This window comes from Sciurus vulgaris (genome assembly GCF_902686455.1).
Source record: "Sciurus vulgaris genome assembly, chromosome: 3".
Classification (NCBI taxonomy): domain Eukaryota; kingdom Metazoa; phylum Chordata; class Mammalia; order Rodentia; family Sciuridae; genus Sciurus; species Sciurus vulgaris.
Genome location: NC_136463.1, coordinates 31,322,053 through 31,336,674, shown reverse-complemented (window position 1 = coordinate 31,336,674; position 14,622 = coordinate 31,322,053).

The window sequence follows — 14,622 nt, the reverse complement described above, 5'->3', positions numbered from 1 at the left end:
ACCAAATTAGTTAGGCATGGTGATGTGTGCCTGTAATCCCAGTAGCTCAGAAGGCTGAGGCAGGAGGACTGTGAGTTCAAAGCCAGCCTCAGCAAAAGTGAGGCACTAAGCAACTCAGTGAGATCCTGTCTCTATATAAAATACAAACTAGGGCTGGGGATGTGGCTCAGTGGTCAAGTGCCCCTGGGTTCAATCCCCAGTACCAAAAAAATAAACAAATAAATATAAACTGACTAAATTATACTGTGTACACATGTGAATATACCACAGTAAATTTCATCTTTATGTGTATCTATAAAGTACCAATGAAAAACAATAAATAAACAGAAAGAAGACCAGTAGAGGAGAGGAAAGAAAACAGGGGAAGGGAGGAGAGGAGATCACAGAAAGTACTGGGGACTGAATTGGCAAATTATATTCCATACATGTGTGATTATGTCAAAATGAACCCCATGATTATGTATAACTATAATGCATAAATAAAACATCTAAAAAACAAATTTAATAAATTTATTTATTATTGATCTTCACAAATACCAATGAAGTGTTTCCTAAATGTATTTTATAACAGAATTCCTACCTAAGCACCTTGCAGGATTAGTGAGTCATTCACTACAGCAGCTTTCTTCATATTTTTTTCTATATATATTTTTTTAATGTTGTAACTACCTTACCAAAGACTGCAGAACTGGAATCTTGGAACCTGCCTGTACATGGGGGATGGGGTGAGCCTGGAACCACATGGATCATGGAGTTATTGGACCCAGAGACAATGTTTAGGAGCAAAGCTCAGAGACTAAGCAAAGCCCTAATCAGAAGGGACTTGGTGGAGGCTTAAGTCAGGTGGACATCAAAGAGGCAGATTCTGGAGAGGGAGAAATGCAGAAAGGCAGGTTTGGCTGGGGATATAAGAGAGATTTCAAAAGGAAGGGATCCTGAAACCTTGTCACATCACTTCAGGCATTTTGATAGAGATCCTGTGGTGGTTGGAAGAGCAGCTGTTAGTGGGCTCAGAATACAACTTTTTTTGCATACAGCTTTGCTCCAACCCTGCTCACCCCATAGCCTGCCAAAGATAAACCAGGCATGGAACTTTCCTCCATTCACCTGGTAGAATACTGGAAAGTTTCAGCAGTAAAGGAAGAGCAGCTGTTAGTGGGCTCAGAATACAACTTCTTTTGCATACAACTTTGCCCCAACCCTGCTCACCCCATAGCCTGCCAAAGATAAACCAGGCATGGAACTTTCTTCCATTCACCTGGTAGAATACTGGAAAGTTTTAGCAGGAAGTACATTCCCAAAACCAATCCTCTGAGTATCAAACTTCTGGTACTTAATGTTTAAACTTGTTAAAAGTTATAGTCCAAGGAAGCAACAATAAAACATGACTCTTAATGGATGTGGGAGTTGGTACCATAAATAGCTTAATTTCAGTGGTAAAAGAAATGCAGGAAAAATATTTGAATTAAAAAGTGCTCTGTGTTTTGGAAAATCAAGTAAAGACATTGATATTATATGTTACACAACTTAAATTGTCATAGGGAATTTAGACCTTTTACTGGTCATTAGTGTAAATTTGGATTGGCAAATAAAGATCAAAGGTGTTTCATTGGAGAAATGCAGGTAGAATCTGATTTATCTTGTTAACCTGTGAAAGTTTTTTTTATTCTTCCTTGGAGATGCCCCTGTGGTCTGAAGAAGAATTTGAACTTTACTTCTCTGATCCAAGGGAAGGAGAAATATAATATTCTCTCTGGAAGTATAGGGTGGAATACTGTCAGTGAAGTAGTTCCAGGAAAGAGTGATCCTGCTGAAACAGAACTGATCATGTCATTAGGAAAGTAATATACTTAAAGAATGAGAAAACCAATAAGGAACAGTCTTTAAGACAAAATATTAACATTTCTTAGGAATTTATTACTTATCTCCTTGTGCCAGATATTCTTCTAAATTGGGGACCAGCAAACTTTTTTGTGTGAAGAGTCAGCAAATATTTCAGGCATTATGGCCCATGTAATCTCTGTCACAACAATCCTATTCTGTCCTTGCAGCAGAAAAGAAACCACAGGAAATAATAAGTGAATATGAATGGCCATGTTATAATAAAACTTTGTTATAAAACAGTCAGCTGGCTGGAATTATCTGCAGGCTCTTGTTTGCTGAACCCTGTGCTAGGGATCTTAGCTTTCTGCTGCCTTGGCAAAATAGCTGAGAAAATTGACTTAAACGATGAAAGATTTATTTGGGTTCACAGTTTCAGATGGTCACTTGAGGTACAGCATCTTGGGAGGGAACCTATGGTGGAAGAAAGCAGCGGGCCTCCTGGTAGCCAGGGAGCAGGAAGAAGAAGGAGCTGAGGAGTAGCCCAGTAAGGGTTCCAATTCAGTCCTCCAATTCCAGATCCCAACTGCTTTCTACCTAAGATCTGTGTTCAGAATGACTCACTGGTGTGTACAGAGCAATGGAAACATTTATTCAACAGAACACGGATGAATGAAAATGACTCATGTTATGATCATAATTGATTGTAAGTGGGGTATAGGTGATTTGAAACAAAACCCAGCTTTTATAAAATTTCAATAATCTTATGACCTGCATAAAAATTTAAGAGGAGAATTAAGATTGCCTGGGAAAAGATATGATTAAGCAGCCTCTTTTTAAAAAATTTGGGTCCCTACACTTTTTTATTTATATATTTTTATTAAGGCACAGCTGCCATAATTTATAAGTATGAAGTGTACAACAATGAATATCCAGATGTATATGAACTCATCTCACTACTATGTCGGTCAAAATATATACTAAATCCAGGGTTCCAGGACTACCCACTGGGCCCTCTCCTGGGTAGCTGTCCTCCCTCAAATGTACATCTTAAGTTACATTTAAAAATCCATTAAAAAAAATGTCCATGTAGGACTCTCCTGCCAGGTATTCAAGACCATGTTGGTCAAAACTGACCTTGTTCCTATCTACTCTTAAGAATCAGCTGAGATTCCTGAGAGACCACTCTTGGGGATGTGTGTGAGGCCTCTTGGCTCCTGAGGCTTTCCTCTACAGTGGTGCCATCTGCCAGGATGGGTCAGGGTCTGGCTGACCATCCCTGGCTTCTCTTGGAAGCACCAGGGACGTTTCCATCTCCAGTGACCCTCCTCTTTGCAGAATGTGCACTGGTTGGATTCCCATTCTCTAAGGTCCTAGTGATCTCCCTGATCAAAAGATGGGTGACTCACCAGAGTTGCAGGGTCCAGAGAGGGGTCCTGTCATTCTCTGTGTCCTGACTGACCTTAGAGGGCAAGGACCAAAATGCTGGCTGCTTTTTCCTTGGTCCTTTAATTTCCATGCTTTTGGTCTCTGAGTTTTGGTTCTAAACATCCAGCAATCCAGTTTCACCAGTCTTAAAGTGGGAGTAACAGGTTATAAATTAAATATCTATAATTTTACAGTTACCACTTTCATTTAATTGGGGTCAGAATTAGTACTATAAGTCAGCATTACATACTATTTGTCCTTTAGGTGATGGCTTATTATCTCCCATTAACTTCAGTGGTTTTATTAGAAGCAGTACCTCTGCAGAACACTAATAGGCAAGAGTTATAAAGTTTACAAGGAAAATACAAAATGAAATAAACAGAGCAAAAACATATTCAGTTTGTGTAATAGCTATGGACCAAGAAAAATGATTTTTATAATTTTAAATCTTTACTTAGTTATATATTATATCCCCTGTTTATTTTGAAATCACAGTACTCTTTACAGCAAAAATCAATCTTTTTTAACACAACTTTAAATGAGCTGAGGTTTAACTTATTCTGGAGTCATTTTAACATGGATTAAGGTGAGAGGCAGAGCCTTATCTCAGGTAAGTTGGGGCTCTTGACAAATAATACAACATTCCATCTGAAACATGAATCAAACAAAGACTAAGAAAGCTTTTAACTTTCTTTTGGTGGAAGAAGTGGCAAAATGCTTCCATGTTTTGCAATGTCAGATCAGGCTCTCCTTTGCCTTCCAAAAATACATTTTAATTCCTATTCCAATGTGAAGAGGAACACAAATTTGAATATGTGACTTATTGACAACAGGTTACTTTAGCTATAAAATGTCAGATGACATGAATGAATACCGAACAAATCTGTTATTTCTATACACATCTGATACTATTGCTACAGATAATTTTAATTGGAGAACACCAGCTTGGTAAAGTGCTGTCCCTTAAGCTTTACACTTAACTAAGTTTAACTTTTAAAGTACAATTTAGAACCCACAGTGTGTGGTAACAGTCACAGGTCTGTGTGGGTTAGCAGAAATCAAAGGATAGCCTTAAATCTCTTACATATTCAGGAAACAGTGTTAATGATCAGATATAGACTTAGTCAAAGCAAATAGACATAAGACAGGTCTTCAGATGACAGTGTGACTCTTCTATGCCAGATACAATGTATAAAGGAGAACACTTATTGGTTACCTTGCAGTCAACCTACATGAACTTTAATTTTATAAACTTTTGCATAACACTTAGACAAGGCTCAGAGAGAGAGAGAGAGAGTTCTCAGATGTATACTTATATCTACTCACAAATATTTAAAAAATTAGGGTGTCAACTATATTGTTATAACCTCAAATAATAGTTGTTTAATCCAATTGCAATGTAATAGTTTCAAAGACTTTAAAGCAGGCCCAAACCCGAATTCCTTTAAGACTGTTTCCCCAAGTAATAAAACCTAACAGATATAAGAACATTTTCTTCATAGATAAGAGCAGATCAATGTTTCAGACTTTGCTTCATATCAGTATATTAAAGTTCAAGTAACTTTGTCCAACTGGGCTAATTATAGCCAATTTAAATCACAAACACAAACTTTTGAGATTTGCCTTCTGCAAACTGCTGTGACTTACTTAGACATTCACAACTTGTTCATATCCTTAGTTTTGTCTTCTTTCATGACGGGCTTTAGCTCAAGATATGACTTTACCACACAAAATACTTTCTCATCCAGAAACATTTCTTTTACCTTCTAATTTTCTGTACTAAAATTTATTTCCACACCTATAACTTTTCTTTTATCTTTTCTAGTTTTGGACCCTTTCTTATTTTGGGTGGCACTGGGGATTGAACTCAGGGGTATTCAGACACTGAGCCACATCCCCATTCCTATTTTGTATTTTATTTAGAGACCGGGTCTCACTAAGTTGCTTAGCACCTCACTTTTTTTTGCTGAGGCTGACTTTGAACTTATGATCCTCCTGCCTCAGCCTCCTGAACTGCTGGGATTACAGGTGTGCACCACTGCACCTGGCTAGGACCCTTTCTTAAATTCACATTCTGAAACAATCCTTATGAATGTTATTTGTGCATTTAATTTACACAAAAAATTTCATCCCAACATATACAAAAACTGTGCCTTAATATTTTTTTTCTCCCGGGTTGCATTCAAGGGATTGGAGAACAGGATACTTTCGAGCCTGACCTGTCTCCATTATCATTATCACAATGCTGTCGACTGAGAGATTTCCCCACTGTCAGTGGTACCCAGAGGTTCCTTTTGAGCCTTTTTCTTATACTAGGCATACTGATATGCAATGGAGGGGGCCCTTTCCATCCTTTTCTTGAGGCTTCCTTGAAGATGCCTTTGCAGAGGCTGCCTACAAAACACAGATTAGCCTTAGCTTCTGTCTCTTTCTTTTCTGGGTGCAGTTGTGTATTCTGCCAGTCTCCCAGACATCTAGCTTGATGGGACACCGTGATAGCAAGAACTGCTCTGCCCCAGGGATGGATAGCCCCTGGCCAAAGCGTGTCCTGTCAGATCTTCAAAGGGGAGACTATGTCTGTCCCCAGGTCATAAACTAATCATGCTAAAAACTCCTGCCACATCCTTTGTGGCCAGCAGGCTCCACCCTCCATGGGCAAAAGGGGCTGAAAGGCCAGGCAGCGGCCAAGTTCTCTTTGGCCACTTTTCTACAGCCCAGGCAGCTTTTCTGGGAGGTTTTTCCCCAGCTTAGGGCTAGTTCAGCCCTTTCTTCCAGTGCCCTGCTATCCTTACCACCAGAAGCAGTGCCTTTTGGCAACATCAACTTAGTTCCTGACTGTTCAGACCCCTTATCATGCAACTGCATTAATGCTTGTACAAGCAGAATCTTTGTCATATACTTTACCCCAACTTCAATGTCAAGATTGTATAAGAATCCAGAAAAACCACTCAAAGACCAGAGTGTGTTACAGTGAACCATCTTTCTCTTAGACAGCCTTATGCCAATAGGTGGCCCATTCAGCCAAGATCGCTGTGCTCAAGAGAGTACTGACTGGTAAGATCAACACAGCATGGCCCAGGCCTTAAAGGGCCAGTAAAGATACAAAAAAAAAAAAAAAAAAAAAAAAAAAACCCAAAAAGAAAAGAAAAAAAAGACAAGAGGATCACTGAAACCAGTGCTGACAGACGGGAACCTTTAAAACAGACAGAAACGCACATACAAATTTCTTTGACTTACTTTACCTTTGACAGACCAACTCTAACTGCAAGATTGTATAATATCCAGAAAGCTATTCAAAAGCCAGATTGTTACAGTAAAACATTATCTTAGACAGGTTTATACCTGTAGGTGGCCCTTTCTTCAACCTTCTTTACCTCTGGCAGACCAACTCCAAATGCAAGATTGTACAAGAAAGAAACAGAGAGAGACAAACAGAGAGGAACCCCAAAACTATGGCTGACAGACAGGAACATTTAAATTGAACAGACAAGATCTTTCCCAAGATCAATGCAATATTGACCATGTCTTAAAAGGGGCAGTAACAGATACAAAGAGACAGACAACCAGAGGGAATTCCCAAACTCAAGGCCAACAACAGATAAGAATCTAGAACACACCAGAAAGGAGAAAATGTCCCTAGGTTCTCGAGTCCTACTTAACCATGACTTCTACATCTATGCCACCACAGATGTCCCCACAAAGAAGGACCAGATGTTTCCACAAAGGGGAACCAGATGCGTGGAATCAAGAGTCTCGGTGTGCACAGGGGACTTACCAGATGGCCAAGGGTGTTGTGACTTTGCTGGGTTCATTTTCCTTTTTCTAAAAGTGCAGCACATTGGAGTAACCTGTACATTCAGGAGGAAAAGACAGGAGTTCCCTTAAGCAAAAGGAACTTCAACAGCTGCTGGGACAGTTCCTCCCTTTACTCACAGGAATTGCTCCTCTGGTTCACTCTGAGGCAAACTCACAGGTCTCCTAACTCTCTAGCAATTGGCTCTCAACAAGTTCACCAGCACCTTGAATCCTCTTCATGGAACTGGGGTTCCTTAGAGAGCCAGGCCTGCCCAAGGAAGCTGATGCAGGGGCTGCTCTGGGGTCCCACCAGGGGTACCAGATTTGTTACTGAAAGCTCAGTCCTTGTCCCCAGAGCTGATCCAGTAATGAAGACACAGTTTTAAGAAAAAGAAAAGAGTTCTATTGCTTTGCTAGCAAAGGAGAAACATAGGGGACTCCTGTCCCAGAGACTGTGGTTCTAATGCTGATTTTCTTCTTTATATAAGGAACATTGATATGTTGCTTGAATTGCTCCTAAGTTTGTGTGCGTGTGAGTATGTTTGTGTCATGGTACATAGATGGCACCCAATAAATGTGAATTCTGTGGTTTAATCTACATACGTTCTTACGTTAATATTTATTTTTTTTTCTGAATGATTGCAGGAACACAGAGACAATCAGAGAAGAGCCCTCATCTCTCTCTTCCTTATTCTCATCTGCAATTTCAACCTCGTCTGCACCTGAACAATTAAAGTGAAAGGTAATAAGGTGAGGAGTTCATAGGTCAGAGTTTACTGTGAAGTCAAATGAACTCCCCCACATTTTACTTTTTAACTTTTACAAAGTAAAACATTTTCTAATTTTTTAAACATGTTATAATTTTGAAATAAAATACACATATGGAAAAAAAAAAACACATCATAATGAAACCAAGTCCTTGTCCCAGAGCTGCAGAGTGGTGGCCCAGAGCCTGCCATGCTAGCAGACCCAGGGAGCCTGGGCCGAGACAAGCCAGGGCCCACTGACCTGTCACGGGGAGGTAGCCCCACCGAGGGCCCAGTGCTGTACACCTGTTCCAGAACCTCCAGCATCCACGGTCCAAGGAACTCAACCTCCTGCTTCCTGTGAGAAAACTGAAGTGGGGCAGATCTGAAGGGAAGTTCAGACCTAAGCGTTAACCAATAGCATTAGTGCTTTTCCAAACCTTGATTAGCATGAAAATCTGGACCAATAAGCATTGACCCAAGTGCCAGGTAAATCCCTGGACTAGTGCTCCCAGGTGGCAACCTCTATCAGGGCCCTTTTGCCCCTGTGAGAGTTTGAACTAGAATAGTTCCTTCTTTCACTGTTGCCTTCCATTTTACAGTGAATTTCATTCTTCGGATTTGAGCGATGAGAACTCAGAAGTCGGCGGTGAGCTCCTGGGGTCTCTTGCAACGCTGGAGGGCAAGGCCTACATTAAGAGCTGCAACTCGCCACTCAGTGGTAGTGGAGAGGAATAAGGCTGCTGCCCTCTGAGCTAACGCAGGTAGGCATCCCCTGCTGTGATTAGCTGCTAACACCAAAATAGGCTTTCTCAGCTGCAGAGGCCTGCAGCTTGCCCAGACCCCACCTGCAGACAGAAGTGGAGAATTGAGTTTCCTCTCAAATTTAATTACAGGTGAATACTTCTATGATCACAACCCACATAATAATCCTTTCCAACACTCAGAGGCCCTTTGTGAGTCTTCGCTCCATCAGACTACCCCCTGTCCCTTTAGGATATCCTGTTTCACTGACTTTGTGATAATTATTAATTCCTTGTTTTTAAAATTATTTAATGCATATGCAAGCATTCCTGAACAATATAATCTAGTTTTTCATGTTTTTGAACTTCATATAACACAAATCACACCTTAAGAGTTCTTGTTTTATTTTTTTTTTGTTCAGCAATATGTTTGAAAGATGAATTGGTGCTACACAATTTACTTGTGTTTTTATAGTATTCTATTATATAAATGAAGTTGTATGAACTACTATGATTTCTTTATCTTACATTGATGGATGTCTCCAGTCTGAGGCTTGGCAAACGATGGTGTTACTAATTCTCTGGTCGGATCTTGGTGCTGAGTATCTCCCAAATGTGGAATTCCTAGTCATAGGGTACATGTTTTATTCAATGTTACCGGATAGCACCAAACTAATTTCTCCAAAGAACTTGAGGAAATTCATCACAATTGGCAGATTTGAATGATTTCCAGTCAAAGTTTGGTTCTGAAGGCAAAGAATCTGGTACAGAGCAGGAATTGACTATTTCACCTGCCCAATAACAGCAAAGGTGATTTTTTTGTGTATGTGGCAGAATCAGGAAGGGTTAGACAGCTTTCCATTACTGTAACAAATATCCTCATTCGTTTTCCCAGAGAAAAGTTTCTTTTGGCTCACAGTTTTGGAGGTTCCAGTCCATGACTGCGCAGGTCTAGAGCCTTTAGGCCTCTTGGGGTTAAGAGGGAGTAACAGTAGCCCTGTGCAGCAAAGTCATTCACCTGCTGGCAGGAAGGGAGGAGTTAGGATGAGGAAGAGTCTGGGTCTCACTATTCCCTTCAAAGTCCTACCCTCGAAGACTGGAAATCCTCCAACTGGACTCTGCTTCTTCGAGTCAAGACCACCTCTTACTGGCAACAAGCTGGGCACTATCCCTTTAACACACGGACCTCTGGGCAATATTCCAGATTCAAACTCTAGCAAGGAGGAAGCCTGGGGTTCTGCTTTGAGAGGAATGTTGGGGTCGAATCCTACCTCTGCTACTAAATGGCTCTGTCGGCTTTTGACCCCCTTCAGTTTTAACATGTAGAAGGCGTGCTTTTTTTTTTAAATATACTTTTTAGTTATAGATGGACACAATCTCTTTATTTTATTTATTTATTTTTATGTGGTGCTGAGGACCGAACCCAGTGCTTCACACGTGTGAGGCAAGCGCATTACCACTGAGCTCCAAACCCAGCCCTAGAAGGCATGTTCAACATGGATACACAGACTTGTCATGGAGACTAAATTGGTATTCATACAGAATGCTTTAACACGGTCATTTGCACATAGCAGGTTCTTGAGTGTTACTTCTTCTCTGTAAAGAGGAAGGTAGCAAAACGTCCTGAGGCTCACCTCTAATCTCCTGGACTGTATGGATGAGAATTGAAGATGTAACTATGCTTATGGTCATTTCTAATAAGCCCAAATCTTGAGTTCTCACGGTCATTGCTCATGATCATTGCTTTAGGGAAAGGTAATGTACAATCCTGTGGAGTCACTTTTGAGAGTTTCCATAATTTCCCAGAATGGCCAGTTTCTAGTAGACTAAAGAACTCTTTTAAGGGAGAACAAGATTAGACATTGCAAAACAAAGCATAATGATTTTTTTTTTTTTTTTTTTTTTTTGCTTCTTTTGTGTATCTGTGCATTTCTGCTTCCACATTCTAGGGAAATTCCAGTTTTACCAGAACATAGTGTGTGTTTGTGTGTGTGTGTTTGTGTGTGTGTATGTTTACAACATACTTCCTCTGTGCTCATATTGGGGTATGTGTGTTTCTAAATAACACAAAGAGCTAAACATTGCTCATATGGAAAAAATTGGGGGATTTTCTAGGAGGGTAATTTTTAACTTTGTGGAAATTTTTAGTTTTATATTAAAATAATAATAGTTTTATATTAAAATAAATGCTGGCTGGAATATTTGCATGGACTTTTAAATTAACGAACAATGTTTTAGGAAAACACTGTAATTCTGCAGAGTATTTTGGGCTGTGCATAAAAGTTTGAAATGAATGTTTTCTCTGGAGTCTTTTCTATGCTCTTAGATTGCCTACCGTTCCTCTTCTGTGATTTTATTTCTTGAGGCCTGGGAAAACCTGGTCTCCTTTGGGCATCCAAAACTGGAGCTGGGCTATGAGGATGAAAGGGTGATTTGTGTGGGATTTCTTGTTGACCTTGTGTGTGGTATTTCAGCAGAACCAGAAGTAATCATCAAATGCTCAGACAAAATCCACACCTCTTAAAAGCAAAATCTCAAGAAGCAATGGAGCAAGATTCATATGCAGTCAGTATCCATCAATTCATCCAATCTTGGGTTGAAAATATTCAGGAAATAAATTGCATCTGCCCTGAACATGACTTTTTTTCTTGCTATTATTCCCTAAACAATACAGTATAACAGTTATTTACCAAGTATTTGGTAAATAAATAGTATTTACCTAGTATTTACATTGTATTAGATGTCATAAATAACTTAAAGGTGATGCAAAATATACAGAAGGATGCACATGTTCTATACAAATACCATGACATTTGATACCAGGGGTTTGAGCACCCGTGGATCTTGATATCTGCAGGGGGTTCTCGAACCAATCTTTTTTTTTATTTTTTATTTTTGTACTTTTCAATGAACTTTTTATTTGTAAACATAGACTACAAAACTTATACAGAGAAGTATTACTTTTTAAATGATTGTTTGGATGTTACTGAGCTATGTATATTGATCTTTTTTTAAATTTATTTTTATTGTAAACAAATGGGATACATGTTGTTTCAGTTTGTACATGGAGTAACAGCATACCATTTGTATATTCATACATTTACATAGAGTAATGATGTTTGATTCATTCCATTATTTTTTCCTTCCCCCCCCACCCTTCCCACCTCTCTTTTCCCTCTGTACAGTCCCTCCTTCCTCCATTATTGTCCCCCTCCCACCCCCCATTAAGTGTCATCATCCGCTTATCAGTGAGATCATTCCTCTTTTGGATTTTTGAGATTGGCTTATCTCACTTAACATGATATTCTCCAATTTCATCTATTTGCCTGCAAATTCCATAATTTTATTATTTTTTATAGCTGAGTAATATTCCATTGTATATATATATACCACAGTTTCTTTATCCATTCATCAATTGAAGGGCATCTAGGTTGGTTCCATAGTCTGGCTATTGTGAATTGAGCAGCTATGAACATTGATGTGGCTGTATCTCTGTAGTATGCTGATTTTAATTCCTTTGGGTATAGGCCGAGGAGTGGGATAGCTGGGTCAAATGGTAGGTCCATTCCAAGTTTTCTAAGGAATGTCCACACTGCTTTCCAGAGTGGCTGCACTAATTTGCAGTCCCACCAGCAACGTATGAGTGTACCTTTTCCCCACATCCTCTCCAACACCTATTGTTGCTCGTATTCTTGATAATCGCCATTCTAATTGGGGTGAGATGGAATCTTAGTGTAGTTTTGATTTGCATTTCTCTTATTACTAAAGATGTTGAACATTTTTTCATTTATCTATTGATTGCTTGTACATCTTCTTCTGTGAAGTGTCTGTTCATTTCCTTAGCCCATTTATTGATTGGGTTATTTGTATTCTTGGTGTAGAGTTTTTTGAGATCTTTATAGATTGTGGAAATTAGTGCTCTATCTGAAGTATGAGTGGCAAAGATATTCTCCCACTCTGTAGGCTCTCTCTTTGCATTGCTGATAGTTTTCTTTGCTGAGAGAAAGCTATTTAGTTTGAATCTATCCCAGTTATTGATTCTTGCTTTTATTTCTTGTGCTATGGGAGTCCTCTTAAGGAAGTCTGATCCTAAGCCAACAAGTTGAAGGTTTGGACCTACTTTTTCTTCTATAATCTGCAGGGTCTCTGGTCTGATTTCAAGGTCCTTGATCCATTTTGAGGTGAGTTTTGTGCAGGGTGAGATATAGGGGTTTAGTTTCATTCTGTTGCATATGGATTTCCAGTTTTCCCAGCACCACTTGTTGAAGAGGCTATCTTTTCTCCATTGCATATTTTTGGCACTTTTGTCTAGTATGAGAAAATTGTATTTATTTGGGTTTGTGTCCGTGTCCTCTACTCTGTACCATTGATCTACCTGTCTATTTTGGTGCCAATACCATGCCGTTTTTGTTACTATTGCTTTGTAGTATAGTTGAAGTTCTGGTATTGCGATACCCCCTGTTCATTCTTCCTGCTAAGGATTGCTTTAGCTATTCTGGATTTCTTATTCTTCCAGATGAATTTCATGATTGCTTGCTCTATTTCTGTGAGGTACATCATTGGGATTTTAATTGGAATTGCATTGAATCCGTATACACTTTTGACAATATTAATTCTGCCTATCCAAGAACATGGGAGATCTTTCCATCTTCTAAGGTCTTCCTTAATTTCTTTCTTCAATGTCTTGTAGTTTTCATTGTAGAGATCTTTTACCTCTTTGGTTAAATTGATGCCCAAGTATTTTATTTTTTTTGAGGCTATTGCAAATGGAGTTGTTTTCCTCATTTCCCTGTCAGCTGTTTCGTCGCTTGCGTATAAAAATGCTGCAGATTTACGTGTGTTGATTTTATAGCCTGCTATTTTGCTGAATTCATTGAAGAGGTCTAGAAGTTTTCTGGAGAAGGTTTTTGGATCCTCTAAATATAGAATCATGTCATCCAAAAATAGTGACAGCTTAAGTTCCTCTTTTCCTATTCATATCCCTTTAATTTCTTTAGTCTGCCTAATTGCTCTGGCTAGAGTTTTGAGGACAATGCTGAATAGAAGTGGTGAAAGAGGACATCCCTGTCTTGTTCCCATTTTTAAAGGGAATGGTTTCAGTTTTTCCCCATTAAGAATGATGTTGGCCATGGGCTTAGCATAAATAGCCTTTACAATGTTCAGGTATGTTCCTACTATCCCTATTTTTTCTAGTGTTTTGAGCATGAAGGGGTGTTGTATTTTGTCAAATGCTTTTTCTGCGTCAATTGAAATAACCACATGATTCTTATCTTTAAGTCTATTGATATGATGGATTACGTTTATTGATTTACAAATGTTGAACCATCCTTGCATTCCAGGAATGAACCCAACTTGATCGTGGTGCACAATTTTCTTAATATGTTTTTGGATATGGTTTGCCACTATTTTGTTAAGGATTTTGCATCTATATTCATCAAGGATATTGGTCTAAAATTTTCTTTCCTTGATGTGTCTTTTCCTGGTTTGGGTATGAGGGTGATATTAGCTTCATACATAGAATGACTTCGGTAGGGTACCCTCCTTTTCTATTTCCTGGAATACTTTGAGAAGTATTGGAATGAGTTCTTCTTTGAAGGTCTTGTAGAACTCGGCTGAGAATCCGTCTGGTCCTGGGCTTTTCTTGGATGGTAGATTTTTAATGGCTTCTTCTATTTCATTGCCTGATATTGATCTGTTTAAATCATGTTTGTCCTCCTGATTCAGTTTAGGAGGAGCATATGTCTCTAGAAATTTGTCAATGTCTTTGGTAGTTTCTATTTTGTTGGAATACAGATTTTCAAAGTAGCTTCTCATTATGTTCTGTATCTCCGTGGTGTCTGTTGTGATATTTCCTTTTGCATCATGTATTTTAGTAATTTGAGTTTTGTCTCTTCTTCTCTTTGTTAGTGTGGCTAAGGGTTTATCTATTTTGTTTACTTTCTCTAAGAACCAACTTTTTGTTATGTCAATTTTTTGAATAGTTTCTTTTGTTTCAATTTCATTGATTTCAGCTTTGATTTTAATTATTTCCTGTCTTCTACTACTTTTTCTGTTATTCTGTTCTTTTTCTAGGGCTTTGAGCTGTAATG